Source organism: Lipophrys pholis (genome assembly GCF_963383615.2).
Source record: "Lipophrys pholis genome assembly, chromosome: 18".
Lineage (NCBI taxonomy): Eukaryota > Metazoa > Chordata > Actinopteri > Blenniiformes > Blenniidae > Lipophrys > Lipophrys pholis.
The window spans coordinates 801,592-828,286 of NC_137646.1; positions in this window are offsets into that span (position 1 = coordinate 801,592).

Below are 26,695 nucleotides of genomic sequence, written 5' to 3' on the forward strand. Positions count from 1 at the left end.
CTCTTAATCCTGAGATGCTCATTGCTCCTTTATTTACCTGCAAACTTTGTCGGTGTTCCCAAGTATCGTCAAAGCTTGTCAAAGTGCCTTGTCCTCTTATTCCAGTACAACGTCCCGACCAAAGAAAAGGAGGAAACTGCAGCAAGACTTGCTTTGTTTTTTTAAAGAGTAATGTCAGTATGAGTAACGTTACTCTACACAAGGAGAACATCGAATCACTCCAACATTTATCAACGAGTTTGACTTTATATGAGACATTATGTGTAAAATGTCTCATCAGGAGAATGATAGAACATAGAGCTCTTCTAATAGAGTGAGAACCTTTACTGTCAGGGCCAAGTTCTACTCTAAACACAGTCCATGTGTCCGGGACAATATACATCTGCAACCCTGTTCTTAAAAGTCTTTATTCTGTAGGACAAAAACCTCAACATATATTTTTTAAGCTTTTGTAAGTCAAATAGTGTTTATGACCATAAGTAATACTGTCTGGGCTGCAGAAATAGGCGCTGGATGATCTGCATCTGGAGGTGCAGGAGGCGCAGGGGGAGGTGTAGGAGGAGGCACAGGATGAGTGCAGGAGGATGTCCAGGTGGAGGCGCAGGAGGAGGTGTAGGAGGAGGTGGAGGAGGCAGCAAAGAAGGAGGCACATGAGGAGCTGCAGGAGGAGGCGCAGAAGGAGGCGCAGAAGGATGTGCAGGAGGAGGTGCAGGAGGAGGTGCAGAAGGATGTGCAGGAAGAGGCGCAGGAGGCGATGCAAGAGGAGGCGCAGGATGAGTTGAATTATGTGTGCAGGAGGAGGCGCAGAAGGAGGCACAGGAGGATGTGCAGCAGGAGGTGCCGGAGGAGCTGCAGGATGTGTGCAGGAGGAGGTGGAGGAGGAGGTGCAGGAGGAGGAGGTGCAGGAGGAGGCACAGGAGGAGGTGGAGGAGGAGGCACAGGAGGAGGGGGGCAGGAGAAGGCGGAGGAGGAGGTGCAGGAAGAGGTGGAGGAGGAGACGCAGAAAGAGGCACAGGAGGAGGTGATGGAGAAGGTGATGGAGGAGGTGGAGGAGGGGGCACAGGAGGAGGCGTAGGATCAGTGCAGGGGGAGCTGCAGGAGGCGCAGGGGGAGGTGTAGGAGGAGGCACAGGATGTGTGCAGGAGGAGGTGCAGGTGGAGGCGCAGGAGGAGTGGGAGGAGGCAGCAAAGAAGGAGGCACATGAGGAGCTGCAGGAGGAGGCGCAGGAGGAGGCGCAGAAGGATGTGCAGGAGGAGGCGCAGGAGGAGGTGCAGAAGGATGTGCAGGAGGAGGCGCAGGATGAGGTGCAAGAGGAGGCGCATTATGTGGGCAGGAGGAGGCGCAGGAGGAGGCGCAGAACGATGTGCAGGAGGAGGTGCCGGAGGAGCTGCAGGATGTGTGCAGGGGGAGGTGGAGGAGGAGGTGCAGGAGGAGGCGGTGCAGTTGGAGGCACATGATTGTGCAGGAGGAGTTTCAGGAGGAGGCGCAGGAGGAGGTGCAGGAGTAGTTGCAGCATGTGTGCAGGAGCAGGCACAGGAGGAGGTCCAGGAGGATGCGCATAATTGTGCAGGAGAGGCGCAGGATTGTGCAGGAGGAGGTACAGGATGAGGTGCAGGAGGTGCAGGAGGAGGTGCAGGAGGAGGTGCAGAAGGAGGTTCAGGAGGAGGTTCAGGATGAGCTGTATTTTTGTTGTATTTGATCCCTTTGGGGAAGATCCTCCAAAGGTTCAGTGATGTTTCTTTCCACTTATTTGCTGATGATATCAGCGTTACTGTTCCTTTAAGCCGTCTGAGATCATGAAGCTAAACTTGCTCCATTGTCTGGTGGAAATAAAACAATGACTCAGCGATAACTCTCTGCAGCTCAATGCAGACCAAACAGAAACACTGGTTATTGCCCCTGATGATTCAATCCCTGGGATTAAACAGTACCTGGGTGACTGAGGCCAGTCTGCTAAGCCAAGTCTTAGAACCTTGGGAGTTCTCTTTGACAAAGACCTGTCATTAGTGCAGCACTGGAAGCAGCTGACCAGGAACTGCTTCTTTCAACTCAGGAAAAGATCTAAACTTAGGAACATGGTCTCACAGAACGATTTGGAGCTTCTCATTCCTGCTTTTGTGTCTTCATGTTTAGACTATTGGAACTGTTTGTTTTCATGTCTGAACAAGAAGGAGCTCTCTCCACTGCAATTAGTGCAAAACTCTGCAGTGAGAATTCTGAGCCGTACTAATAGGAGGACTCACATGTCCCCGGTTCTAAAAGAACTTCATTGGCTGCCAATGTCCTTTAGGATCAAGTTTAAAGTTCTGGTCCTGGTCTTCAGAGCCTTGCATGGTCAGGCTCCTTCTTATATCAGTGATCTGATCCAGCCTTACACCCTGAACGGCTCTGAGGTCTGTGGATCAGAACATGCTGAAGGTTCCACGCTCTCATTTTCTCACTAGAGGTGACCGATCCTTCCAGGCTGTTGCTCCGAGGCTTTGGAAGGATCTTCTTCCCTCTTTGTGCTCAATTGACTCTGTTGACACCTTCAAGAGCAAACTTAAGACTCATCTATTTGTTCAGACTTTTAATTAACTCCCTTTGTGCTGCTAGGATTTTGTCTTGTCTTGGCCTTTTATATTCTGTGTACTTTCTGATGTTTTTGAACTGTGTTGTGAAGTACTTTGTGGCTTTTTGTCTGTGAAAGCTGCTATATAAATAGACATTATTATTATGATATGATTAAAATGTGGGTGAGCGGTCCAAGCTTCTGGATTTAGGCTCCAGTCTCTCAGGAGGTGTGGGTTCAAATCCCAGCACTGCCAGTTAAAAGGTTTTGGGTTGTTATATTTGCTTATGTAACAAGATGTCATTTTTCATTGTGCTCCTCATATTTTGGGAACTGAGTTTATGAATTTCAAAAACCTTTCTTTGTGTTTCCGCCCGGTTTCGAACAGGGGACCTTTTGCGTGTTAAGCAAACGTGATAACCACTACGCTACAGAAACTCTGCTGGAGGTTAACAGGGTCGTGTGAAAACATTTGACTACAAGCAGCAACTCAATCCAGAAGAGACTGGAACAAGAACACAGCTCCTTGGACCGTTTGGTTTCCTCACTCAGCTCATCTCACTCTGAGGGAAAAGTTGTTCTTGATGATTAAAAAGCTCTTCTGAGAACATCAGTCCTCATCACTTTCTGCAGAGGAACATAGAGAGTGAGCTACCAGCAGCTGCTCTCTGTGGAGGAGAACATCAGTCCTCACCTCCACCCTTTCTGACAGGGTGTCTGATGGATGAAGAAGTGTGTGTGTGTGTGTGTGTGTGTGTGTGTGTGTGTGTGTGTGTGTGTGTGTGTGTGTGTGTGTGTGTGTGTGTGTGTGTGTGTGTGAATCTCTTTGTTTAGTGTTAAAGGTAAGATCAGAGTCTTCAATAGATCAGATCAAAGTACTTTAATAGAATGTATTCAGTCCTCCTGACTGTCCTTTTGGAATGCCAACAGTTGCACCTCTTTGTGGATCAGTGAAGCCTGGAGCAGCCGCGGTAGAAAAGATGCTCTCTCAAACTGATGCTTCTCAACTTTATTGAGCCTTGCAGGTGAACACACCGTAAGAACTACAATGTAAACAGAAAAATACCATTAGCAACTCTTAACAGCATGTTTTACCTTTACACTTTTACCATATTTACAACCTTAAATGAATTGCCTTAAGTTATTAACCGTTGACAATCTGTACCTTGAGTGCTCTTAATATGTAATTTCCATGTATATTTACAACTTTGTCCTTTTTAACCATATGTTTGTACCATGAAATAATATAGATTACCTTTTACTTTACATTACAATTAAACTAAGCTTGAAATCACAGTACACTAAAATTCGCTTTTACTGCTCATCAACATTTGTGGTACTTCTATCTGATTTACAACAATTACTTCTGATTTACCACACCTTGTCTGTGAGTTCTTTCAAAGTAAAAGCATGAGCACTATGCTATAATTACAACATAAAATAAACACTTATGAACCATTGTAAAAAAAGAACTTAATATCCAGGTCATTTATAACGCCTATTTTCTGACATATTTGTATCCCTGCTAATCTCTTGTTGGTCATGCTGAGGTGATACAGTGGAGCATTTTCACTGTTTCTCTTCTTTATTCAAAGATTGTCATTCATTCAGAATGTCAAATTCTGATCAAAGTAAAGATCAAACTAAAGAAGGGATTTTTGTCACTTTGATCGTTCCCAATCCTTGGAAATAGTATAGACTAGTTAGAACCAGCAGATGGCGTAATAATACTTCATGGATGCCAACTGCCATTAAAGCCAAAAGAAGAAGAAGAAAGTCCATTCAGGATAGTGTTGGTGACTTACAGACTGCACATCTCCATCTTCAGCCCACAACAATCAGGGTTCTAATTTACAGATGATTTAAGGTCCGTTTACACCACAACAAAAACAGGTGGAACCACAAAACTTTAGTCACATTTGGGCTCCGTTTATACGACAGTGGTGCTCGGATCCACTGCAACCGTCACTTTTTGGTCCCGGCTCTCAAGGTGGAACTTTTCTTTCACAATCCCGACTCCCCCCACAGGGACAGGCGGAGGCTACGGAGCGCTGTTACTGAGCATGTGCTACTGAACCAGACTGTCAAACTGTGACCTGACAGTGTCAGAGTCTTGATCTCCTGCCTTATTTATGACAATCACTGGAGTCCTTTAGCTTCTTCAACATGTCGGCTCGTTGGTCTAGGGGTATGATTCTCGCTTTGGGTGCGAGAGGTCCTGGGATCAATTCCCGGACGAGCCCTTTGGTCATCAACCATGATTCTTTGTGTTAAATTTCAAAAGAGGCTTTGACTTTGTGTGTGAGAATCCTCCTCCCAGACCAAGAAGCAAAAGGACTCAACCAACAGTGTCGGGGCTTTATTCAGTTTGAGGAGCTTTCAAACAGCAACGCCGACACATTTCATGTTCACGCCAGATTACCTTTGAACATCCAGTCTCCAAGGTATTTCTGAACTATGTACAGTAATGTGGCCTCATATCTTATAGCACCATCTTCCTCTCCTTCATCCTCACAAACCTTCCAGCCACCTCCTTATCAAGCACAACGTCTCTCTATGGAGAGCAAAGTGAGCTTTGAGAGTCTGGCCTCCTTCATGCCCAGAGAGAGTTTTGAATTCATTTCAGGCTGAAACTGCGTTCTGCTTTTGCACTAGTGACTGACTGGTATGTCCTTTCCATATGGCTGCAGATGATGAAGGGCAGAACAGCTTCTGTGGTGTTGAGCTTGATTTCTAGTTCACTACACATGGCAGAGAAATAAAGAAATCCATCCCAGACCTGCTCAGCTGTATTATGGCTCTTATATTGGTAGAATCATTAAACATTACACTCTAGAATCATTACACTCCTGCTATTGTGCATGGGCACCACGGCTGTAGTAAACAGGTCCTCTGATAGTTTTAGAGTTGAGAAAATCAGATGAGGAAAATGCACACAGTTGCATCAGCACTTCTTTTAACAACCTAAGCTGTGAACATGAAATGAATTTTTGTTTTTTTTGTGATGTAGCATGGAGGACTTTCTCTTTATCTGTTGTGTGTCTGTTTTGTATTTAACGAGTCATTTCTTTGGAGCACTGGATCCATCAAAGAAATGGCACCATGCGGTGGTGATTGGTGCAGAAGGTTGTTTCCAATTACTGAATTATGCAGCTTAGCATTTGCTCGTGCATTAGATGTATATTGACTTTATTGAAATAGACTTTTTCTTGCTTTGGTTTAGTCCTTCTGAATCTATATTACAAAGAAGTGTCCCACCTTTTCACTGAACTGGGTTTATCTCTAGCTTAGTAGTGTTATAATGTTAAATCAATCGACCGGTGAGAGTGACAGACCGTGGAAAGTCGAGACAAAATGTTGAAATGTGCCCTCATAAACTCCAGTTAAACTTTTGATATTTGGCATTCAAAATAAAATCCTCTGGTAATTAGTTAGTGTGCTCTATGAATGTGCTCCGTGAAAAATCCAAAAAATAGCACAGAGCAGCAACGAGCCTCAGTTCAGTCCCACCCCAGGAGGGTCATGATAAAGTTTTCTTTGTTGGCTCGCTTCAGAGTGCAAGTGTGAAATTGCTAGTCAGATGGAGCAAAATCGCGCGTCTGCGCCAAACCGCGCCCCCTAGTGTCTAAAGTTTAAAATCCACACAGACAGAATATGATTCCCAAAAACCTAAACTGATATACGTTCTCAATATTAACTCCATCGATGGATATTGTGGCTTCACCTTTTACCAACAAAATAATCAATATACTCACTTCTCCAGTTAAAACACTCGTGGACAAAGTTTAGAAGTGGCACTTCAAAAATAGTTGAATTCTGGTTGTAAAGGTTCCTGGACTGGTGTCTCCTGAGGTTAACTGATGAGAGAAGAGCCAACTGGTTCTGTAAACTCTGTTGGGTGATTCTTCAAAGCTCAGTGTGACATCACAAAGCGCCTTTACCAACTTCAAGGCTCGGTGTGGTCACACGGGATCAATGGAGTTAAGCCCCGCCCCCTTGGACCTGCTGCCATGACTACCATCAACCGTAGCAACTAATAATGTTTATTTAACTTTTCTGTGCAATATATTTTATTTAAATCATTATTTAAGTCCAGTCTTTTATTTTCCTATATTTAAGCGTAGTGTTACTAATCTAACTGTGTATAATGTTACAGTGGCTTACAATATTAAATATACTTCTTTCGGAATAAAACCTCTGCCTTGTTTTTGATGAATGCTTAGGCTTACTAGGCTACTGTATAGAGTTGGTCTTTATGGTGGTACTTGAAAAGCCAAGTATTTTCTGGGTTGGTATTTGGTGTAAAAACTTTGAGAACCACTGCTGTAGAGGAAAGGACATTGAGGCCAAATGGGCTTCACTCGCTTGTTGTATTTCTGTTATCAATTCATTTACTTTACATTTAAAGGTTCATGTGTTTTTACTGAAAAGGACAAAGTGAAGCCAAAAACTTCAGTTGTATTATTAATTATCAATTATTCTTTTTCAGAAACATAATCAAAGTATTTGATTTTAACTGGCCTGTCTTTTCTGTCACATTTAGTAATAGTATTGTTGTTAGAAAATGTTTAAATCTTTGGTAAAATAGTCAATTTCAAAACAAATGATTAGCTGCAACCCTGTATTCGGGTTTTAATTACTTGTGCTTTTTTGTATTGTTTGTGCTTTAATATGTTCTACGCTTTTGGTCTATTTCATATGTAAACATTCATAGAGGCTAGCTATCACTGCTTTTCTCTGCATTATTTGCAGATCGAAATGATTTAATATAATCAGCACAGAAATGGATCTAGTGAGTAACACTTACTATATTTCTGCAAGATGTAGGAATGTTTGATAATAATACTTTTTCTTGAACAAGTGATCAGGGGAGAGCGCGGACGCAGTCCCCCACCACCAAAAATTATGCAGTCGAGATTCCCACATTTGGGGAATTCGCAGGGGTCAGCACAGCCAGAGTGCAATGGCTGAGCCTCACCCTGGGTGAACCACCTTCTTGATCATGGTATTTCCCCTACCAGGTAAGTATGAATTGTACACGCTCCACACACACACTCCTTTCACACACACATACACCTCACTTATGGTCTCATCATTCACATGGGAAAAACACTAGAGTCTATCTGGGATTAAATCTAATTGTTCCTGTAGAGCAGTCATTCTCAAAGTGTGGTACATGTACCACTAGTGGTACTTGGGGCTCCCTCTAGTAGTACACCAAAGGATCACTGACATAAATATAAATGCGCTGACATCAACAGTTATTCACGGTAGCAGGCAGGAATTGATGGCAAGAGGTGGAGGTTTTTATCCCTTTGGGCCCTAAAGCTCATTTTGACTGTTTTCACTGCTGTTGTTTTTACGTCCATATCTCACTATATAAAGTGTTTTTCTTGAAAATATGCTACCGGCAAGTGAACTAATCAGTTGCGGGGTGACCAGCGGTGCCAGTCGGCGTTGTCATGCCCACCTGATGGTGGCACAGGTGGGCATCTCCACCTATACAGCTCCGGACAACGTTTCTGAACATGAATTTCCAAGAGTTCCTCCCCTGTACCATGAATAACGACATATACAATCGAGTTCTTATAAAAGATAAAGTTTTTATGTGAAAACTGTTATTCAGCGGTGCTTTCTGTGGACTGACCCCGACAAAGGGACCTCATTTCTGGGTTCGCGTCACGGCAACTCACGGTAGAGCGTTTATACCCTAACTTAGTCTGTACTGCAGCTGAAAACACGGGATTTAGCAGCTCTGTGAGAAAAGGCCTATCGAAGCTGATTATAGTGAAAAAAGTGAAGTATTTTGTGTGTAAAATGACTTTTCACGTCGAGTCCCGGAGGTTAGCGGGTCGCTAAGCGTAGCATTACGGGCGATCGTGACACTAAGTGCCGCCACTGCCGTAACGCTGCCCGCTGATTACTAATATGGATGAACTGGACGGTGGAAGAGGAGTTACTTCGATCGCTTCTAAAGCCGTTATCTACTTCATAATGTTTATCATCTGAAATACTCAGTCCGTGAATAAAACATAATTTCCTGAAATGACAGCCATGTTTCATTTTCGATTGGCTCAAGCGGGGCCATGTGACACGAGAAGGGAGGGGGGATCCCAGATCTATAGTAGAATGATAGAGAGACATTCGCTAGAATCCATTGACCATCTTTTTTAGCATAGTTTTATTCTTAATCTTATTGTTCTTCCTCTGTGTGTGTGTGTGTGTGTGTGTGTGTGTGTGTGTGTGTGTGTGTGTGTGTGTGTGTGTGTGTGTGTGTGTGTGTGTGTGTGTGTGTGTGTGTGTGTGTGTGTGTGTGTGTGTGTGTGTGTGTGTGTGTGTGTTCTGTTTCAGAAAGCAGCCTGTTTAGATTCTTTTTTAATCAAGTACAGTACATTGTTTACTTAACATTTAAGTACAGTACAGTTTTATTTAATCTTTAAGAACTGTCTTTTGTTCGTTTGTTTTTCATTTATTTAAGTACTTATGAGTAAGTATTTAACTTTTCTGTGCAATATATTTTAATTGAATCATCATTATTTAAGTACAGTCTTTTATTTTCCTATATTGCTGTGTAAAATGTGACAATGGCTGACAATATTAAATATACTTCTTTAGGAGTAAAACCTCTGCCTTGTTTTTGATGAATGCTGAGGCTTACTAGGCTACTGTATAGTGTTGGTCATTATGGTGGTACTTGGAGAGCCGAGTATTTTCTGGGTGGTACTTGGTGTAAAAAGTTTGAGAACTACAGTGGCTCACACACATAGACATTTACACTAGACGCCTCACCGACTGGCAGGAACATACTTCAGTGTGTCCGCCATCTTGGGAGGGGCATTTGTCAGGACTTCAGCAACGATACCGCATCACTTTTCTGCTTTCGGTTGTATAAACAGACAAAATAAGGACAATGGACTGTGTGGGATTACCTTCCACAGGTAGGAAAAACATATTTATTGTTGTTGTCGTTGTGTTTAGCTCATATAATATTAACTTGGGACATAGATGAGGTGGAGCCGTGGGAAATGCTCTCTATTCCCTGACTTAAGCTCGCCCTCAAACAACAACAACAATATCAACGTCTATTGGGTTCATCTAACGGAGGCTATTTTAGTTGCAGTGTGTAGAATATTACATTTCAAAAGAAATGAGTTGCTCAGAACCAGTCAGTGTACTGTTCCCCACCTGTTCCAGCAGGAGAACCTCAGCCTGATCCCAGTAGGAAGTACTGTCTGGCTGTGCTCAAACAGCTGAGCAACATGTCACACCTCACTCCTTTTAGACATACTGACATGTACACAAACATTATTATTAGATATATTGATTAGGATAGCAGATCAATTGATTAAACGTTGCACAAGCAGTGAGTTAATGTGATAACACAGGACTCTGAACATGTAAATCTTTTTCTTCACTAGGACCTCTCCTATGCACTGCCCACATGTCCTGATGCTTTGACAGCCAGACTCAGTGAAGCCATGGCCGAGGTGGAGAGTCTGAGAAGAGAGAAGAGGAATGAAAAGATGGAGAACGGAGGGCAAAGAGCACAGTGTGTGGTCTTCTGGAAGAACTGAGAGCGAAAAAGCTAATAAATGAAGAGCTGAAAGAGAATATGTCATATAATATGGAATAATAGATAAATGTGTAACAATAAATAAATATGTAATAGATAAATATCTAACAATTATTTTCTATGTAATATTAAAGGTAACTATGTTTAAATAAATGAAAGTATAATAGGTAAATATGTCATTGTGTGTAAATATGGAAAAAAAAATCTAAATTTGTTACACAAAAATGAATAACTTGTGCCCTAATGTACATGTTCATTGTACATAAATGCCACATTGTGTGTAAATAAAGGCTTTTACATATTTTTGTCATGGCTCCATCATGTTACTGCTCTAAAAGGAGAGGACAGCGTCCCAATGTCCCGTCTGCAAACTTCTTCCATTTCCTCTCAATACTTTCTATTAGTATGCGACATTAAATCAATAAATAAATGAAATCATTTTTAATTTAATAAGTTAAAAATAAAAGCAATGATTCTTCACAGTCATGTAAATGTATATTTGCGTGGTTTTCTTCAGAAAACACATCGCGGTCACAGAGACTTGTTTAGGCTGACGGGTCAGACTTGCCCCTCACAAGATGGCGGCCGCTCTGACGTAAGGAGCGGTGGGCGGAGACAGGATGCGCGGCGTCTTGTGTGTTTATGTCTATGGTTCCTGGGTGATCACGTGACATCAGACCGGAAACAGGAACGGGAGGAGCTGAACAAGTGCGAGTGGAGTTCCAGGAGCGTGCAGAACCACGGAGAATACGTCGATATTTTAGCTCGAGCCGCCCTCCACTACTGTTTGGAGCTTGTTGGACTCTCTCGGCTGTGTTGTCGTGTCTCACAGAGGAAACATTTCATCTCGTGCAGCAACAATGAGTTCAGTTCAGGCTTTGGGAGAGTTTGAACAAACTATCGTCCAGCACGAGGAGGTGGTTGATCGTCAGCACAGACTGCTGGAAACCATCTGGAACCCTCAAATCAAGCTCCACAGAACAGGTATGGAAAAGTGTGAATGAACACATGAATGTGACTGGAGCAGGATCTCCATTGTTCTGACTGGGTTTGGTTTATCCACCGCACACAGAAGCAGGATTTGTGTCTCTGGAGGGAAACTTTGATTGAACTCAGACTTTGACTCTTTTACATGTTTCCAGGTTTTAATCAATACACAGTTGTAGTTGAAGTCAGAAACAGGAGAAGAGCGTCTAGAATCACCTGGAACTACCTGACAATACATTGAAACAAGGTTAAAATAATAATATGAGCAGCCATTGACAAAACATAGAGGGTATTTTTCTTAATCATTTCTGATTTCAGTGGATTTGCATTGTTTGCAACTTCCTGTGTTTGGTCACTTCCTGTCCTCTCCAGTCCAATCACAGCAGAGAATAGTCCCTCCTCTCTCCAAAGGCGGGCTCAAGCCTCCAGCCTCAGGATGCAGACACTTCCTGGCTCCAGGTTTCCATATTAAAAGACGATTGTCTCTGAGTATCAGTGAAACCAACATGGAGGAACATGGAGGCAAAAGCACCTGGAAGAATGTAAACCTCTTGTCTCTGGAACAGTGAGGCTCCAAATGGCAACATGGAAGAATTATCAAGTTAAAATACTTCAGCAACTAGAGTTTTAGAAATATGAACATCTAAGATGTTTAAAAAGATTGTTGCACTTCCTTTTTTTAATTTATTTTTTCAAATAAGCATATGAGTATGGTACATGCAGTATTCTTATCTTACAAATACATTTCCAATGTCCGTTTAGAAGGACATAAAAACCAAACAACTAAATGACATCATCAACAAATGTGGGACCCTCCCTTCTCTTCCTCCTCTGTTCCTCCTATTAATCTAGTCTTTTGTCATTAAGTAAATGAAAAGATAAATAAATAGATTCTAGATCAATGAAACTTCTCTTTTCCATTCCTACTTTAAACAGCCGTCCCTCCATACAAACAGCCGTACTGAAGGTCTGTTAAAAAACCTTCCATCCAATCAAGAGAAGGAAAAAGAAAGAGAAAGATGGATGCCCTCCGTCTCCTTCCTAGAATGTATGTCTACCTTTCTACCTCTTTATTCTTCTCCCCCTTTCACCATGTGTCCAGACACCCGCTTCTTAAATGTCTAAATAATGTTATGAAATGATCCTAAAACAAATCTGCTTAATGCAAACACAACAAGTAAATACCTTAGTTAGATATGTTAATTCAAATCAAAACAAACAAAGCAGTAGATCTTAATGAGAGTGCTTTGTAAATAATGAAGTAAGTCCCTTGTGGGGTGATTCTGTTTGAATCCTCCTTTGTATATAGGGAGACCACAGGTCTTCACATTCCTTCACTTTGTTTTGGAACCTTGCTCTTACTTGTTCCATATTCAGCACATCTTTGATTGGGTCCCACCATTGCTTTATGCAGGGGGGGTTTGGTTCCAGCCAGCACACTCTAATCTTTTACTTTTCTACAATAAGTAACATTCTAATCATTTCTGGGTTTAAAACCCAATAAAAATCATTTCAGGTCTAAATCAATGTTTTCATCCAAGATTCTTTTGATCTCTTTCTGTATATTTTTCCAATATTCTCTGAGTTTGGGACGGTCCCAGAATATATGTCTCTAGTCTCCTACTGGACCACAACCCCTCCAGCATTTATCACATGTTTTACTATATTAGGACATATTTAGTGGGAGCAGAAAATCTTGTGTTTTTAATTTCATTCACCTTCTTTCCATATAATGCTCCTAAACATTTGATGTCCTTCTTTAAATGATTCCCCCCAATTCTTCTTTCTTTCACTTTCCCATTTCTATTTAAAGTTCATGTTGTTGTCTTGTTCAGCTGCTTTCTAAAGCTTTGAAATGACTTTCTTCTTCTTCTCCAGCTTGGTCATTAGTACTTTCTCTACTTCATTTGGTTCTTTACCTAAGAATTCCCATCCTTTGTGTTTTAGAAGACGGCTTCTAATTTGTAAGAATTTATAAAAGTCTTGTGTTGGCAGATCAAATTCAGTTTTAAGCTGCTCAAATGGTTTCATATTTTCCCTTTTTGAAAAGCCGTCCAATATAGAGCAGCCATTTGGATTCCCTCCTAGGAAATCCCCCGTTTATGGTTGAAGGAAGAAAATCTAAATTCTTTCCTATTTTAGTCGCCCTGCAGATTGAACCAGACATTTTCATTCTCTTTTTTATTACTGCTCATATTTTCATTGTTCCTTTAACCCATTTGTTTTTCATCTTTAATTCATTCATTAGTTTTTGTAATAAAAAGGTAAACTTTCTAATATTACGTTCAGGCATGAGATTTGTTCCATATCCCTCCATCCTGTCTCCTCATACTTATTTATGATTCTTAATTGTGCTGCCCAATAATATATTTTACATTAGGTAAATTCAAACCTTTTTCTTTAGGGCACTGTAATAGTGTATACCTTACTCTTGGCTTTTTATTTCTCCAAATACATTTTGATATCATTTTGTCTATCTATTAAATGTTTCTTTTGGGAGCTGAATTGGTGAGGATTGGAACAAAAATGGCAGCTTTGGCAAAACATTCACCCGTATAGTTTCAATTCTTCCTATAAGAGAATTTTATTACATTATTCTTGCAAGAAGAGACAAAGTCACAGTAGAACCTTTACATGATTGTCCAAGAGTTCTTCTTACTCTGAAGACAGACAGCTCCTTCTTAAAGGCTGAATTGTTTTGAGTCTGCATTGAAGGTCAGCAAAAGTAGCACAGGGGTTCCAAAAGTGCTGACACAGGTCATCCTAGAACACAGACTGCAAAATTACACGTCATTATTTATGAGACAAAACAAGATTTCTCTCACAATTAGTATCGTCTACAAAAAGGTCCTGCCAGACGTGATTTATAAGATCTGCCTTTAATGCCATAATTGCCTCAGGTGATTTTATTGTAATCAAATTACTCGTCTGAGTCATTTTAAAGCGGGAACTGTAGAAGTAATGTAACTTTTATTTTGAACTTTTGTCCTTCCAGATCTCCAACTGCACCGTGGCTGTAGGGAGGAGCAGCTCTTTAAACCAGAAACAAACTCCAGTCTAGAGCAGGAAGAACCAGAACCTTCACAGATCAAAGAGGAACCAGAACAACCAGAACCTCCACCGATCAAAGAGGAACCAGAACAACCAGAACCTCCAAAGATCAAAGAGGAACCAGAAGAATCAGAACCTCCACCGACCAAAGAGGAACCAGAACGTCCACAGATGAAAGAAGAACCTGAAGAACCAGAACTTCCACAAATCAAAGAGGAACCAGAACAACCAGAACCTCTACTGATCAAAGAGGAACCAGAAGAACCAGGACCTCCACAGATCAAAGCGGAACCAGTAGAACCAGATCCTCCACAGATCAAAAAGGAACCAGAACCTCCACGGATCAAAGGGGAATCAGAACGTCCACAGATGAAAGAAGAACCTGAAGAACCAGAACTTCCACAAATCAAAGAGGAACCAGAAGAACCAGAGCCTCCACAGATCAAAAAGGAACCAGTAGAACCAGATCCTCCACAGATCAAAAAGGAACCAGAACCTCCACGGATCAAAGGGGAATCAGAAGAACCAGAACCTCCACAGATTGAGGAGCACCAGGAACTCGGTACCAGCCAGGAAGGAGAGCAGCTTCTACTGAAGTTTGAAGGTGATTCCTTTAGGGTTCCTTCAATTGAGGAACAAAGTTCCCTGAGTGAACCAGAAGAAGTACCAGACACTGAGCAGTTCCTCTCTCATGACTCTGAAGTCCACGATGTGAAAAAACTTGTTGACTCAGAATCAAGTAGAAATGCAGAGATGAAAAGAAGAAGCATGTTTCAGAGTGATTGTGTGGACAAGTTCCCTGTGTCAGAGAAGCAGGCTGAATGTGAAAAGCTTCTTTGTGAGGAAACATGTGGAAATATGGTCCAGAAAAAACCTCAATTACGTCAGAATTTAACAACTTTCAATGATAAGAAGAAAAGTGGTGAAATCTTTGTTAAAAGTTCCACCGGACAGGATGGTTTGTTGGTGCAGAAGAGAATTCACACAGGTGAGAAGCCATTTTCTTGTGAAACATGTAGAAAACGTTTCACTCAACAGAGATATTTAATGACTCACAAGAGAACTCACACAGGTGAGAAGCCATTTTCTGGTGAAACATGTGGGGAAAGTTTCAGAGGATCAAATGATTTGATGAGACACAAGAGAACTCACACAGGTGAGAAGCCGTATTCTTGTGAAACATGTGGGAAAGGTTTTAGTGCATCAAATGATTTGAAGATACACAAGAGAACTCACACAGGTGAGAAGCCGTATTCTTGTGAAACATGTGGGAAAGGTTTTAGTGCATCAAATAATTTGAAGATACACAAGAGAACTCACGCAGGTGAGAAGCCGTATTCTTGTGAAACACGTGGGAAAAGTTTTAGTGCATCAAATGATTTGAAGATACACAAGAGAACTCACACAGGTGAGAAGCCGTATTCTTGTGAAACATGTGGGAAAAGTTTCAGGGGATCAAATGATTTGACGAAACACAAGAGAACTCACACAGGTGAGAAGCCGTATTCTTGTGAAACATGTGGGAAAAGTTTTAGTGCATCAAATAATTTGAAGATACACAAGAGAACTCACACAGGTGAGAAGCCGTATTCTTGTGAAATGTGGGAGTAGTAAATTGCAGCGACACATGAAAAACCATGAAGAGATGAAATCATGAAAGACTCTATGTGAGATGTGTGGATGGATTTCACTTATATAGTGTTTTTCCAGCGTATAAAAGCCGATTCATCCTCCATAAGAACAAGAAGAACGTTGGGCACTCCAGAGTCTTGCCGTACTAAATGATGTCATGTTCTTCAGCCAGCTCCCTCTGGCCAGAGACTTTTTGTTCAGCAGTACCAACCGTCAGGACTGTCAGTTCCTGCAGTTAAAACCAGACCAACATCATGTCCTGGACACAAACTTTCTCTTTTCTTACTGAAACACTTCAGAGAAATGTATTTCTGAAAACGCTTGAAGTGAGAAATAAGCTGCAGTTGAAAAGTTAAAACGTTTTCCAGAAGTGTCAGCTGTGAGGGGGTGAGAGTATGAACTCTCCTGCTGAACAAGCATTTTTTCCAGCAGCTGGCTGACGTCAGCGCTGAACTTTTCTTCTTCTTCTTATGGGAGGATGCAGAGGCCTTTAGCAGTCCCCAAAGTGCTTTACACTGTTAATCACATTCACCCATTCATTCACACACCAATGGAGGCGGCGACCATGCAAGGCACTCAGTCCATCCACTGGGAGCAGTTTAGGGTTCAGTGTCTTGCTCAAGGACACTTGGACATGTGGACAGGTGGAGATGGGAATGGAGCTCCAACAGATGTGGTTCAGGAAGTCCAGCTTGAGCCCAGAATCACAAGGTCTCCTCCAGTTTGAAGTCAACATTGCTGATTTAAACCCTGTTGAGACGCTTCAGGAAATCATTTAGTTTCTGGTTTGTCACCAAAATGAGAAGATTTCAATCAGTTTGGTTTCCATTTGTGTTGAACTGCACAGAGGCTGACAAAAGGTCCCTGCTTGATAATGAAGGTTAAAGAAGCACATTTCATTATTACTTCTAACAATGCTGCTTTCTGTGGTTTGGAAAATGTGAGGTTAAAAATCTTGTATGAGCAGATGTGAACTTTGAAGAAATGGAAGTAAAATGTTGACATGAATCCAATGGCTTTTGTTCTTCACTGTTTTTATTTAACATTAATGAGTCGTAATTTCATTTTTCACTCTTTTTACACTACGGAGGAAAAACTACTGTTTGTTTACCTGCAACACGTACTGAAGTACATATCATGAAAGTAAAACTCTTCAGTGGAAACATGCAATGATTTCCTCGTCTCAAACTTTTTATTCTAACAACAACCAACAACAAAAAAATGTATGTGATGTGGAATATTTTGACTTGAGTGACATTTAAACTTCACGTTCCTTAAAGCACACTGTTGAGTGTTGAGACGTTAGATGAGGCTGTTAAGCTTGTTAAGAAACAGCAAGTTGTGCAAAAAGACCATTTTAAATGAGATCAAACCGTTAAGTTCTTTCAATGACTTTAATCTGGAAGTAACTCATATTTTAAGATTTCTAGATAGAAAAGTTTCTGAATTGTACAAATCTCTCATTGATTACATTTACACTACTAAGTACCACAGTCACACCATGTTTCAGTAGATGACAAAGGAAATTAAACCTCATGTATGAGACTGTCACTTTGATTTTACATTTTAAAACAGTATTTCAATGTTTCTAGATGGAGTTTTTGAAAGTGATGTTTCAGAAGTGCACAGAAAGTTTAAAAGTCTCGTGATTCTAACAATTGATATGTCTTGTGTAAAAGATGTAATAGATTGTATACTTAAGCAATTACTTATATATGCAATCGATCCTTTTTAACAGGTATTTTTCCTGACAGGATGAAAATAGCCAAGGTGGTTCCAAGCTATAAAACTGTAGACAAATACATCATCTGATATTCTAGAATTTGTTTCCTCAGTTTGAGAAAAAAACAACTTTAAAACATTATATGTAAACAGACTGGATAATTTTATAGAAAATACAACTTACTGAATGATCATCATCATGAGTTGAGAAGAAAATGATCAACATCTTTGACATTAAATAGGTTTTGTTATGGGTGGATGGATGGACGCAATAGAAATACTGACCTGCAGTTCCCCCTATATCCAGTAGGTGTCAGTATGAAGCAGCTTTGGAGGCATGGGGAGCAGGAGGAGGGAAATGGAGTGTTTGAAGTACACGGCCAGTATTGTAGATAGTTTTTACTTGGAAAAGCAGCTCATCTACTTTAATGTGGGGGAGAACAATGTGTCATTACTTATGAAGTGAATCATCATCAATATGCAAATTTGAATGAAAATAAAAATAAAGTTTTTTCATGATCTTTGAATGATTTGGGGAGTTTATTCTTTTATCAGTTGATTGTGACCATAATAAAATGCAGGACAAAGTTTGTAGGTAAATAGAAATGACTTGTTATGAACAAACTCAATATATGCAGGGTAAATAAAATCTACACAAAGTATCACTGCAGAACTGAGAAAGGATTTGTTCACAAACAATATCAACAAGAGAATAACATCAACCTAAAACAACAAATGTACTTTCACTACACAGTTGTTTGTGAAAATAAAAGCAACAGTGCAAATCTAGGTGAGTTAACAAAATAATTAACTCGATAAAATACATGTAACCTAAATATAATAAGAGTAATGTTACTTTGACAGTGAACACAAAAGGGTTTTTTCTATGAAACCATATTTATGTTTAAGGTAAATATCTTTATATAGGTATTTATCTTTCAGTTCCAGTAAAATAATTAATTTAGATTTAATTCAACTGACTGAATATATTCCATGTTTCTCTGAATAGTCTAGAGTTAATCAGTCTACTGTAATTACTACTATGAAGACGATGACCAATTACACTGAGAAGAACAACATGAACTAATGCTGGAGATGATTAAATCTAACTTTCCTTCTATAAATCAGCTCCCTGGATATTGCTGCCTTGCTCAAAGGCCTCTGGCAGTGACTGCTGTCTCTGTGCCGGGGTCCAGTAGTGGTTTGGGGATTCCCCTCCTCCTCCCTCCATTTTTTGGGGGAGTAATTTGCCAGCGAGATATACGATAAACAATAAAGTAAAAGAAGTATCTTTTAAAATAATCCACAGATTTCATGTGTTTTCTTAGAACGTTTTCAAAAAGACATAGATATAAATTGCTCTTTCTGTAAAGAGCTCCCAGAAAATATATTTCATGTGTTTTTGTCTCGCCCCTTTTCTAACAAGTTCTGAGAAGATATTTGCACCTTGATCTCTACTAGTATTGAAGCATCTTACAGTGGATGAGCCTGCTGTATGACACGTCTCTAGCTGATCATGGACCATTGCTATGACTCATAATGTTGATCATCTTCCTGAGCTGCTTCATGAGGCCAGTGGGGGGGGGGGGGCTTTCACCTGCTCTCTTTAACTTGTCCATGGATGAGTTATCTCAACAACTGAATAGTTGTAAAAGTGGATGTGTGCTGGGTAACAAGATAATTAATCATCTCATGTCTGCTGGTGATCTGGTCATTCTCTCTCCCAGCAGGTTTCAGCAGCTTTTAAATATCTGTTCTGAGTATGGCTTAAAATCTGATGTTAAATATAATGTTAACTATAATGTTAAATATAATGTTAACTATAATGCCAGAAAGAGCACAGTTCTGATATGTAGAACTAAGGAGGAGAAGGATCTCATCTTCCCTCATTTTTACCTGTCAGAACAGGAAGTCACTGTCAGTAGCAAAACAAAATATCTGGGACATCTCATCTCTGATAAAATGTGTGATGATGATGATCTGGATAGACGATGCCGTACGCTGTTTGTTCAAGCCAACATACGAGCAAGGCCATTTTCTATGTGCTTCATCCATCCATCCATCCATCCATCCATCCATCCATCCATCCATCCATCCATCCATCCATCCATCCATCCATCCCTCCATTACTCCATCCATCCATCCCTCCATTTTCTCCCACTGATCCGTTTCCAGGTCGCGGGGGTGGCAGTCTGAGCACTGTCACCCAGATTCTATGTGCTCTGATAATGTGAAAATGACTCTCTTTAGAGCTTATTGTACTCCCTTGTATACTGCCCCCTTGTGGATTAAATATAGAAAATCAAGCCCACGACGACTCAAGGTTGCTTACAATGATGCTCTGTGGATCCTGCTGAAAAAAACCTGGCTGGGAAACAGGAAGTGAGATGTTCTGTCAAGCAGGTGTTTCTACATTTCAGGCTCTCATGAGGAATCTGATGTATACATTTATACGCAGGCTTGAGGACTCTCAGAACACCATTATAATGCTGCTGAATAATCTCAGTCATAGTCCTGTAAAAAACCACTCATCCTTGTGTATGGTATTATTGTATTGGTGTGGATGTCTTTTATAAATAGGGTCATATTAGACTTATCTGTGATTATCCTATTTCTGATATTTTGTTTTATTTATTAGTGAATGTTTTTTATGGACTCCTGTGTCTGCAATAAAGATAAAGATGATGATGATATGCAATTTTATTTGATTGTAAAGAAAAAAAAAATCCTCATTCTAAACTAGTTCTGTGTACAAATGTTTATCCACAAAGAAATGTTAACTATGACCTTGAAGGAAAAACAGTCATTAATGTGTTCTTTTATTGATGAGGAAACAAGAGTGGAATTAATCACACAGTTTCACAGATAATTACCTTAAACAGAATACATGGAATAAAACGAGATCTCGGGCTCAAGCACCAGTCTGTCCTGGAGGACCAGGCTTCAATGGTCAAGAGCCCAGAGTACAGGAAAACGCTGGTTTATAAGCATTTCTTTCACCCCTCCCTGCACATATGGTGTGGAGATCACATGTTGTCTTTATCGAAACTGACTATATCTTGTGTTCTGTCCCGAGAAGTTTTAGATATCACAATCGTACTTTCTTCAGACATGAAGGATGTCACCTCGACATATGTTGCAAACTGGTGTGTTTGTAGTTGCATCCTCCCATATATGGTCGTGTTATTAACAGTTCTGAGCAGAAGTGATACAAGCTGATTATACTGGTATGTAAGCTAGTGCGTTGATAACTCATAGCACCTATTTCTTCCTTTACCTACAGCAACAACAAAAGTTGAGCAAGATGGCTGAGCGGGAGTTCAGAGTGACGGCTCCTCCACTATCTAACTGGCCAGGTTTAAAACCTGTGGTTTATGAGACTGTTGACAGCAAGCTTCTAGTTGAGGACCAGTTTTTAAACTTTCTCCTGGTCAGAATGAGAACAATGAGCCAGGACCATCTGGTTCTAACAGCTTCCAACACGTTGGACTTGAAATGGATTGAATCCTGAAGAACGAGGCTGTTTGAACTCTGTCCTGACACCAAACAAAGATGTGTAGCTTTTAAAGGAGATCAGAAAAACATCAACAACATTAAAAGTTGCTTCAAGGTTTTGAATGAGTGCAGAGAAAACCTCCCTCGGTTCGTCTCCCACTATTTGGATGAGCTACCGCCTGTCACCTTTAACACCATAGATTAGTCCAACTTGCTGAGTAACATGGAGCGGCTCCAGAGTGAAATGTCTGCGCTCAGACATGGAGTGAAACTACAAGCTGGTGTCAGCGAGGGGCTGCATGAGATCACCTCCACTACTGAGCACAGAGTTGCTGCTTTTAGTCACCATCTGAAACCAGGACATGACGGAGGGCAACACAGGGCTACGCCCAGCGTCATCGCACATGGCAGTGAGGCCTCACTCCCTGGAGCCTCTACCCTGGGTCAAAGACTGGTGAGGAGGATCTCGGCAGAGTTAAAGTAGAGACTTGGCTGTGATGTAACTTGTCAGCGTATTGACACTGCAAGCAACAGGTCCAGCTCATTTAGACCAGGATACAAAATAGGGCAGTCAAACCTCAGTTGATAACCTTAAGCCGCTCCACACACCTTGTAGTCAGTGTTAACATCAGACAGAAGAGAGTATTTCAAGATCAATTCTAACTCTGCAGACCTGAGATCAGATCAAATCAACTGGCATCAATTCAAAATGTCTGATAAACAGAAGAGAGGTTGACATGCAGGAAATAAAAATCTGTTGTTTTGTTGATATTTTAGTCTAATTATGACAAACTGAAGGCAGCATGTAAAGAAGATAGATGAAATGTATATATAGAATAATCTCCTAGTTTGAGGCACATCACAGCATCCTGGTCTTTTTGTGAGTTGCCAAACCGTCTGTATATTCATCCTCTTTCATTTTGATAACTTTTTCTGAACGATACACCAAAGATAAAGTCATGATCATGTTTTCGATTGGGTTTATAGTACTGTGCTAATATTTAGTATGCAAAACAATATATTTAATGAACTAGACCTTTCATGACTGGGCAAAGAACCAGCCAGTGTCATGATCTTGCTCAGTCATGAATTCTTGCATCAATGCTACAATGGGAATCCCGAACCAAATAAAGGTGAAAGTCAAATATTGTTGCAAATGTGGGTCAGGATACTCTGATAATCATACATATAATGAAATTATAACTTAAATTTGACTGGTGACTGGAATTGAGGGTCATGAATTTCAAAGGATGACTTGTTGCATATTATGACTTGATTGTAAAATTCTATTGTGTGTATGCCAATATCTTTTTGGAAGAAACACCTTAAATTACACTATGTAGATAATCAAAAAGTAACAGGCTGTGGGTTTCATACAAGTGTGTAAAGTTATTCTCACCTTTCAAACAGGATGTGTGTGAGGGAGCGTTGGATGCTCTGCCTGAGCAGGTGATCAGGCTGACAGGGCCTGGAGGAGGGCGGGCTGGGTGCTGGTGATGCAGGCAGATACTGAGTTCCATTCCATGTTAAAGCTGAGGAAGGCTTCTGGGATGATGTTGAGACTGCGGGATGGCCAAACGGAGACTCCATTTTCTTTGCTGTGCAGTCTTAAGAGAGGCGGCTCAAGAGGTGCAAAGTCTCGTGATCGGGGTTCATGGCACTTGTAGTCTATTGACAGAAAAGACACAAGACAGAGTTCTTTCGTAGATTATGGTTTGTCAACACGTCCCTAATATATTTTGAGGTAGGTCAAACATTGAATAAAGAGCCTGTCCTTTGATCTCCTTTGCTCTCCTTTGATTTCATTTGATCTCCTTTGATAAAATGTTATCTCCTTTGATAAAATGTTATCTCCTTTGCTCTCCTTTAATCTCCTTTGATCTCTGAGTGCTAAAATAACTCAAAAATACCTTTGTCAATGCCACATGCGTTTGCAAAACGAAACTAGAGGAGGATATTTTGTCTATTGAAGCACAAGAAAAGTTCCCCCTGCTTGGACTCAACATATTAATTGACTTCACTGTGAGAACAGAAGTCAGCAGCACCGATATCATGACTCGAAGAGGTAAGTAACATTGTGTCCAGGACTCTGCGATCTCATTATGTCACCTAATGAGCTCCATGCTTGACAGTCACAATAGAAAATGGCTGTTTGGTGATCAGATGCTCAGTTTGATAATGAGAAGAAACAAAAGGCTGAGGCCAGTAAAAGAAAATCAGTTTTCGTGTTTAATCTTGGGCTTTGTTGGAACCATCACCATTTCCATTATTTTGGGGGAAATGATATTGCTAAGAATTCATTTGAAATCTCATGAGTGCTCAATGTTTATGTTTACAGCCCAATGTTGTAATTCACGATTGTGACTACAGGCTTCCTCACAAAGTGAAATAAGCCAGACCGTTCCTCTGACAGGGATCTACTAATGGTACCAAGAACAAGGCTCATTACCAGGGTGACAGAGCCTTTACTCTCCGGCCCCTCGGCTCTGGAACTCAGGCAGGAAAACTCAATATCCTGTTTTAAGTCTCATCTTAAAACTCATTTTTATCACTTGGCTTTTAGAAACTGATGTTCTCTTATTTTTAGTTTCTATTTCTTCTTGTCTATTTTTAATTGTTCTGTATTTCATTGTTGTAAATTTTATTGTGATTTTAATGTAAAAGTACTTTAATACTGAGTTTAGAAAAGTGCAATAGATATAAAGTTATTATGTTTGCTGGTTATGTAACCTCAGAGACTTTTAATACTTGATATGATCAAGATAAACAGCAGCTCCACCAGAGTATTTCTCTACTGGACAGCAGCTCCTCGGGATATCAGTCATTTGACAATTGGGTGGAGATCAGAATTCCACAATTCTTGGCCGCGTTTCAGGTTTCTCCCAGTTGTAACACACCTGAACACAATAAGGGCCTCCTTACCTGGCTTTTTTACAAGCTTGATGATGACATCAACATCAGATTGAGGTGTGCTGAAGCTGGGAGAGCTAGAACGTGCAGGGCATGTTGAGGCCCAGAATTGAGGAACCCTGGTGTAGATCATGAAAGCAACACTCCTCTGCATGGAGACTCAAGAGAATTGTTCTGCGTTGACATAGAACATCAAGAGACCGGTTAGTTTTATCCTACTGATGATGTGTTGCTGCGAAAGTAATCCTGCTCAGTTTCTTCCCACCAAGAGCCTGAACAGGGACTTGAACCCTGGACCCTCAGATTAAAAGTCTGATGCTCTACCGTCTGAGCTACCCAGGAAGACATAGTACTCCACCAAGGTTGTGATTTTCATGGACAGGGTGTCGAGGTGCAGCTGAAGCAAGAGGAGACAAAAACTCAGAGAGGCTGACAGTAAGGTAAGGCTCTATACTTTCTATTTCATTGGACTTACACTTTCTTACAGGTCTGTGCCCCCCCCCCTCTCTCAGCCTGCTGGTCACTCCATAAGAACAACCAGTCCATCAAAGAAAATTACTTCTTTATCACATCACAGCTGAAGCTCCAGACATTAGCCGACATTTTACTGTGTTAATGTGACGTAGCTAAACTGTACAGCTGAAACACTAATAACTAATAATCAAAAACATAATGAATGCTATATATCTTTTTGTCCATTTAACCATCAGCTTAATTCCTCCATGTAAAAATCCTGCAAACTTATTTACAGCACATTCAGGCAGTAGGTAGGTAATAAACATTTTAATAAACTGGTGACATCTTATTGTTCCATGCAGAGACGTCCCCCTCTGTCCCCCCCGGCTTTTATTAACACATGATCAATCTGAAGTTCAGAGTCAGTGTTGTCTCCAAAGATTGCTGAGATATTATCATTGTAATGTTTCCTTGTGGCCGTGATCGTATAGTGGTTAGTACTCCGTGTTGTGACAGTGATCGTATAGTGCTTAGTACTCTGTGTTGTGACAGTGATCGTATAGTGGTTAGTACTCTGTGTTGTGGCTGTGATCGTATAGTGGTTAGTACTCTGTGTTATGGCCGTGATCATATAGTGGTTAGTACTCCGTGTTGTGACAGTGATCGTATAGTGGTTAGTACTCTGTGTTGTGGCTGTGATCGTATAGTGGTTAGTACTCTATGTTATGGCCGTGATCATATAGTGTTTAGTACTCCGTGTTGTGACAGTGATCGTATAGTGCTTAGTACTCTGTGTTGTGACAGTGATCGTATAGTGGTTAGTACTCTGTGTTGTGGCTGTGATCGTATAGTGGTTAGTACTCTGTGTTATGGCCGTGATCATATAGTGGTTAGTACTCTGTGTTATGACAGTGATCATATAGTGGTTAGTACTCTGTGTTGTGGACGTGATCGTATAGTGGTTAGTACTCTGTGTTGTGGACGTGATCGTATAGTGGTTAGTACTCTGTGTTGTGGCCGCAGCAACCCCGTTCAACTCCGGGTCACGGCAGTGGCTCCTAAAGTGTTTATCTTGTCGTCACTCATGAAGCTGCTCTATCATCAACTTGTAGACTGAAGGAATCTCAAGAAGATTCTAACTCCTTTAAAATCTACCATCAGTATGTCTCTCTGTGTCATAGTTACTATAGAATAAAATAGTTACTCATTATCTATTATATGTTGTTGTTTCTGTTCATATTTATTTATGTTCTTAAATTCTATTAACGTTTCAGTACAAATATTAGGGGTCCATATATTCTGCTGTGGAAAATGGACCTCAGGGTTCAGATTCTATGAGGGTCCTTTTACAATCTTACACCGGCACTGAGCCTCGATGGAGCCTTGGCCAAATGAAGCCTCATCAACCATTTTCTTTATTTTCTGACTCCACCAGATGGCGGTGTTGGTTTGAAGATAGAGGCTGAAAGATTGGCCATGAAGTGTGTTTTCAAACATTTGTTGAACAGACAGCGCCATCTTGCGCCTTCTGCTTGTATGGGAGACTGCCTGAGAATAGCAGGTGCTGTGAGCTTTTAACCCCCCTGGCCAGAGGGGGCGCTCTTCTTGCTCTTTTTCAACTCAAATTTTCACAAACACATCAATGTTGGTAAACGCTGTGTGACCTGAGGCCTGAGGCCTATACTACGAAGCTGGATTTTCTCTTATCCAGATAACTTTCCATACTATGACACTCATTCACTTCTCACCAGGATAAATCACCATGGTAACTTACCCTGAATGTCTAACCTCCGGAGCAGGTTATGTTCTGGATAAGAGGTCAAAGCTCTGCCTCCTGACCAATCAGATCTCTTGGAAAATGCCCTGCCCATTCTTAAATGATGGTGATTGGTGGGCAGGTTCAGCACTGAGCTGCAGCAGAGCGGAGATGAGAAAGTAATTTAGAAATCTTTTTGACATAATAAAATAAATCCTGGTCTCTGAGGCTTTGAAGGAAGTTTTTGTTCTTGACTTGTTCCAAGTCTGTTTATCTCCACGAGGGTTGATCTGGAATAAAGAGCTTAATGATCACACCTGACAGAACTGCAGAAACATGAATTTATGGAACCAGAACTACTCCTGTCGTCACGGTGATGAATTAATATTCCAACATAAAACACAAGAGAAACTCAGCCTCAAAACAACTGGATGGAAAATCTAAACTAAAAGAAGATCAGTGAGGAAGTTCAGCCCGACACGTTTCTGCTGGAATAAAGTGAAACTGAGTGATCACAGTGCTGTCTGTTTATATAGTCTGATGAATTAATCTGGTATAATCT